The 6214-nt window shown below is 43.9% G+C and overlaps 1 pseudogene; it reads right to left on the bottom strand.

Annotated features, from left to right (window-relative positions):
* Positions 1–4825: 4825 nt before the first annotated feature.
* On the bottom strand, positions 4826–5624 carry LOC116825429 (olfactory receptor 10AG1-like; annotated as a pseudogene).
* Between the last annotated feature and the right edge of the window lie 590 nt (positions 5625–6214).

The following is a 6214-nucleotide window of genomic DNA, read 5'->3' as shown; positions in this document are numbered from 1 at the left end:
CCAAAAAAAAAAAAAAAATTCAATTTCATTAGGGCCTCAGAAAGTTAATTGTAACATCATTCCTGTTACTATGGAACTGGACAGTAATCCACTTACCTAAGACCCAGCTGCTAGCTGGAGGCAGAACCTGCCATGCATAATTATTGTATAATGCAGGGGTTTCCATATTGCTAAATAATGACCATAAGACATCACTGTTAGGAGATAACATTCTGTAGCTGCTAAGCAGTCAAAGATATAATATTATGTGATGCAGGCATAGAAAGAAATAGTTTTCCCACAGTCAGGATGGTGGAGCTGTAGCAGGTCTCCAAGCAGGAAAAGTTCCCCAGGAAGAAGTACATGGAGGTGTGAAGGTGCTGATGAACCACAGCTTGCACCAGGGTGAGGATGTTCCAAGAAGAAAGAAAGAAAGAAAGAAAGAAAGAAAAAGAAAGAAAGCAGATACTTATTGAACAAGCAACCACGATAGCCTAATTCTGTGCATTCTGTTCCCAGTCCATCTACACCCATTGCCTGTTATTTTCTCCCATAGCATCCTGCCTTGTCATAGTTAGCTGAATCAATAAGACCTTTGTAAGAAGGAACAATATCATCATGTACCCAGAGCTTGACTACCCTACAGATGCTACAGCATCACAGCTGTGCCACTGTAGTACTGCAGTGTGGATATTTGCTGCTGTGATGGAAGGGGTATTTCCATTGCTTTAGGTAATTCTACCCTTCAAGGGGTTGTTGGAAGAATTCTCCCATTTACCTAGTAGTGTCTATACTAGGGTTTAGGCAAGCTTATCTGTGTCTCTCAGTGATGTGAATTTTTCACATACCTAAGTAACGTAGCTAGGTCAGACTAAGTTTTATATTTTGACCAGCCTCTGTTCTCTAATAAATTCAAGAGAGTCTCTCCTGCCTTGAGAACAAAGGGTTGTTTCTTTGCTAGCTCATCAGGCTTCTGAAACTATGAACAAAGAACATATGTAGGGATCTGAGCCCATATGAATGGTCTCACAGAAGTCAGAAAACTACTACAGAATTACCATGGCATTGTCTGTCTTGAACACCAACCGCAGTAGGTCTTCCACAGAGTTTTGTTGCAAATGTGGTCTCCTCCTGAAGGCCTCGCTCATACAAGTATCAGTTACTCATCCAAGTAGCCATCTCAAAACCAATGTGGTCACTTGAGTGAGTGCTAGTTACTTCAGCGAGTAAGAATAGCAGAATCAAGCCCATAGAATTCAGGATCGGGCCCACATTAATTAAACTGAATTAACTCGGAGCTCAGCACTGCTTGTGATGTCAGCAGGAAATGAGAGTGGATTCTAAACATGAATTGCCCCGGAGATTCATGTTATGTGATGCTTTACAGTATATCAACTTGTCACTGTGATCAATGGTGAATAGAATGTTCAGACAGCCTTCTGAAACCAAACTTTGGTTTCTTTTAACACTAGGTACAAGGCATTTAGAAGGAAAAAATATGAATTTAAAAACAACACATAATCTAGCTTAACTATTGGACTAGCTTCTTCAGACACCCCAGTGGGAGCCTGTCTCTCTGTTTCCTTTCCCTGGTTCTCCCAAACAACTTGTTTTATAACTCTGCCAGCATTCGATTCTCTGGTTCCCAGGCCTCTACCTATCCTGACATTGTCAATATCAGATCTCAGGTGTTTGCTGAGAAGTGGCTTATTGGGAGTTATTGTTTCTTTCCTGCTTCATTACCCGTATTGCCTCTTAACTAAGCTAAAAAAGCATATTTGTACAGTAAACGGCTCAATGACCAGGTCAAAACACAGTGTGCAGAAATTATTACAGAGCCATTCCAATTTCATCACACGGATACTTGTCTTGAAGATGTTTTACTCAAACCAAGTTATTGGGATTAATCCAGTAGTAACTGGGCAAGGTTGTCCGGGTAATACAGAAAGTCACACTAGCTCATCTAATGAATCCTTCTGGCCATAAACCCTACGAATCTATGAAAAGTAAGAACAATGAAAACCTTAGGCCATCATTTTCAAAAGTGTCCTCTCCTTCTGAGATACTTTGGGCTTGATTTCCAGATTGCTGATCACATCCAGATCCGCAAGAAGCCAATGGAACCGGCAAGTGCTCAGAATACCTGAAAAAACAAATCAATCCCAAAAGCCAATTTTTACCAAAGTGTCCACTAAATATGAGTGCCTCTTCTTTTTTATGCATCATTTCTGAACTTTTGACTGGTTTGTTCTGTTTTGTTTTTGCTGATTACCCTTAGTAGGCATGTCTGGGGTTGTCACTACTCAGAACTTTTGGAGAAAAAGGTCGTGATAGGCTGAAACTAAATGGAGGAACCGCAAATTAGTGTTCATTGCAACGTTGGCCTCAGAGTCTGCCCAGTGCAGCCACCATGTAATGCTTGTTTTTGAAGCAAGGAGCTGACCAACAATGGCCTGTAAGACTCCAACACTTTGTTGAATCACACCGTTAGCATCCAGGTCTGACATCATTACATAGGACCCCTTTCCTGCAAACTCTTCCATCCTTTCCCGAGTAGTGCTTTCCCAGGTGAGCAGGACCCATCGAAGACAATAAATAAAAGTCTGCAAAATTCATAATATATTTTAAGGGCCCATTTCATCTGATCTTCAGCATAACACAGGACAGTGAACTTCATCCAGTGATTCCTGCCTCTAGCCCAGCAAATATGTTTGAACTTGAATGTTTTGTTCAGAAAGGTATCTGATCTTGGTTTAGGCTGATATTTTCAAGAGACCTGAAGGGAATTAGTGCCTGATTCTGACTGAATTCCAATGGGATTTGGTTACCTCACGAACATGGATTCTAAGACTCAAAGAGATGGAGAATGTAGCACATCACTTGTCATGCTGAGGATAAGGCCCTTACTCCTTGACTGGAAAAAGTCCCACAGTAACTCTGGTGTATATAGCTCTGTAACCAGGATTGGATTAAGCCAGATTCCATGGATCCTGTGCCTACGCTGAGCGAATGCCCAAGAACATACAGAGGTTGCCTATTGCCAGAGAGTATTGGAATCTGCTAATAGGACAGCACTGGCAGCCTGTTGGACCAGAAATGTGATAAGTTCTTTGCTTTGTTGATGGACCTATGGCTGGATAGAATCCTGGTCCTAATCCACCTCACCCCACTACTGACCTTGTCTGTGTGTTGTTCTTTAAGCACCAATTCAGCAAGGTACCGTTAGTACATGTCTAGTTTTTAAGCATATTATTAATGGTATGGAACTCAGTGGGAATTCTCACATTCTTAAAATTAAACACATGCAAGTATAGTGCTGAATTGGAGTCTAAAGTGCTTGGAGTCTGCTTGGCACAGCTACCATGTTGCACTCACATCCGACACAAACAGGTAATGAGGAGATGCACACATTGTGCTCTTCCTTTTGTTTGTTCCTCTCTCATTGTTAACCTTTAATATAAAATACAATATAATTTAGACAGAGGCTGAGGATTTCAAAGCTGCTTATGGGATTTTATCACCTTGTTCCCATTAAAACCAATGGGAACTGTGTGTCTAAATCTCCTAGACAGTTTGGAAAAGCTCATCTGGAGAATATATGCTTGCTATTTGTCTATGAGAAAGATAATGGATGTCAAGATAGTCATAACAGAGTTCAAGATCACAACTCAAGGCTGGAGAATTATGTCCTGAATCACTGCTGAGGTTAGTGGGATATGGTATTTTAATTTAATTAATTAATTTATTACCTTTTGTACTTCTCTATAACATATAATTCAGCTCAGCAGAACATGTGCTCCCAGTGTGATGCTGTGGCCTAAAAAGCTACTGTGATCCTGGGATGCATAAATAGGGGAAGCTTAAATAGGAGCAGAGAAATTATTGTCCATCTGTATTTGGCACTGATGTGACTGCTGCTGGAATATAGTGTCCAGTTCTGGTGCCCAAAATTCTAGAAGGTTGTTAGTAGATTGGAGAGGGCTCAGAGAAGAGACACAGAATGATAAAAGGATTGGACAACATGACTTCTAGTGATAGACTCCAGGAGCACAATCTGGTAAGCTTAACAAAGAGAGCGTTAAGGCATGACTAGATTGTCATCTGTAAGTACTTACGGGGACTAAACATGGATACTGAGCTTTTCAGTCTGGAGAGAAAGGTCTAACATGATCCAAAGGCTGAAGTTGAAGCTAGAACAATTCAGATAGGAAATATGGCACAAGTTTTTAACAGTAGAGTAATAACCTTTGGAGACAATTTATCAAGGCTCAAGGCTTGTGGTGGATTCTCCATCACTGACAATTTTAAAATCAAGATTGGACGACAACTCATGGTTGCCCATGACTCTCATTCCCACCTAATGGAAGAGACTCTGTGGATGTTTGGAATTTTGTTGACATTCAAACATTTATGGGGCAGATTTCCAAAAGTACAGAGGGTGGTTGAGTGTCTGTCACAAGGGGGCCTGGCTATTGAAGGAAGGTGGGCTTTGGTCTATCTATGACTAATTATCAGCCTCCCAGAGAATGGATCTCGGGCCAGGGATCAGGCAACAATCTGCAGGTTGCTTGCTCCATAAGCAAGAGGCCAGCTCAGTTAAGGGGAGAGACCCAAGAGAAAGGACCTAGAAGGAAACTCTCTACACTCACCAGCTGGAAGGCCTGGCTGGAGACACCTGCTGTGTATGCAGGGGCCGTAGGAGGGGCCAGGCAGGACCAGTGTGTTCAGACTGGCAATGTGGGTTGCATTGGTTTTGGAAAATTAACCCACCCTTGGACATACTTACATCCCGCCAGGCCCCACTGGAAGTCATTTGTACTCTTGGGAAACCTCACCCTATATTTGCCTAGGGCATCCTCCTCAGGGTCCCATTGACATCCTTGTTCTTCAGGCTGTAGACAATGGGGTTCAGCATGGACATCACCACTGTGTAGAAGAGGGCCAGGAGTTTGTCACTCTCCATTCAATAACTGAACTTGGGCCTGAGATAGGTGATGATGCCAGAACCATAGAAGAGCAAGACCACGATGAGGTGGGGGGAGAAGGTGGAGAAGGCCTTGCACTTCCCCTCAGCTGATGGCATCCTCAGGACGGAGGCAATGATGAAGAGGTAGGAGGCCAGGATGAGCATGAATGGGGAGGTTATGAAAAGAAGAGCCACCAGGTACACAACCAACACGTTCATAGAGGTGTCCCCGCAGTCCAGCTTCAGGAGGGGCAGGATGTCGCAGAAGAAGTGGTTGATCCTGTTGTGCTCACAGTATGTCAGACTGAAGACATAGCTGGTCTGGCTCAAGCACACCAGCATCCCCATCATCCAGGAGGCTAGGGCCAGCTGGGAGCAGGCCCCCTTTCTCATGATGAGGGTGTAGTGCAACGGGTTGCAGATGGCCACGTAGTGGTCGTAGGCCATGGCAGCCAGGAGGCAGCACTCAGTGATGCCAAAGAGGGTAAAAAATACATCTGAATGGTATAACTCATAGAGAGATCCTTCTGTTTTCCGACACCAGGCTCACCAGCATCTTGGGCACTATGGACATTATGTAGCAGGTCTCCAGCAGAGACAGGTTGGTAAGGAAAAAATACATTAGTGTGTGGAGGGATGGGTTGGCTTCTATGACAGCCGTGATGAGAACATTCTCCATCAGGGACACGTATACATGGACAGAACCATCACAAAGAGCAGTAGAATCCCACGGAGATGAACTCGGTCACTGCGGTCTGATGGCTTGGCATATTTCAACGGCAGAGGGAGGGAACAAAGTCACACACATCAGGGAAGAAAAGGCATGAAAGCAGGGCCAGCGCTTCGATTTAGGCAACCGAGGTGGTCACCTAAGGTGCCAGTATTTGGAAGGACGGCAGACTGCTTCGGTGGACCTCCCGCAGGCATGCCTGCAACAGGTCCACCAGAGCCGCTGGACCAGTGGACCATCCGCAGGGACGCCTGCGGTAGGTCCACCTGCGGGAGGTCCACTGGAGCCGTAGATCTAGCGAGCCGGCCTGCGCCTTAGGGCGGCCAAAACCTGGCCTGCACCGCTCCTGCATAAAAGTCATTTATTTACTTTTTATGATAATGCAAATACATCCAACTGAGGACTGAAAAAAAAAAAAAAAAAAAAAAAAAAAAAAAATTTAGGTAAAGTGCTTGCAAGCCAGCTAAGGAAGGTGGACGCTCAATTTCCATTATAATTAATTGGATATCCAGAAACTGGAAGCCATACCATGGATTCAT

This window comes from Chelonoidis abingdonii, unplaced genomic scaffold (assembly GCF_003597395.2).
Source record: "Chelonoidis abingdonii isolate Lonesome George unplaced genomic scaffold, CheloAbing_2.0 scaffold0413, whole genome shotgun sequence".
Lineage (NCBI taxonomy): Eukaryota > Metazoa > Chordata > Testudines > Testudinidae > Chelonoidis > Chelonoidis abingdonii.
The sequence above is the reverse complement of the archived record's forward strand: the minus strand, read 5'-3'. Positions and strand labels throughout refer to the sequence as shown.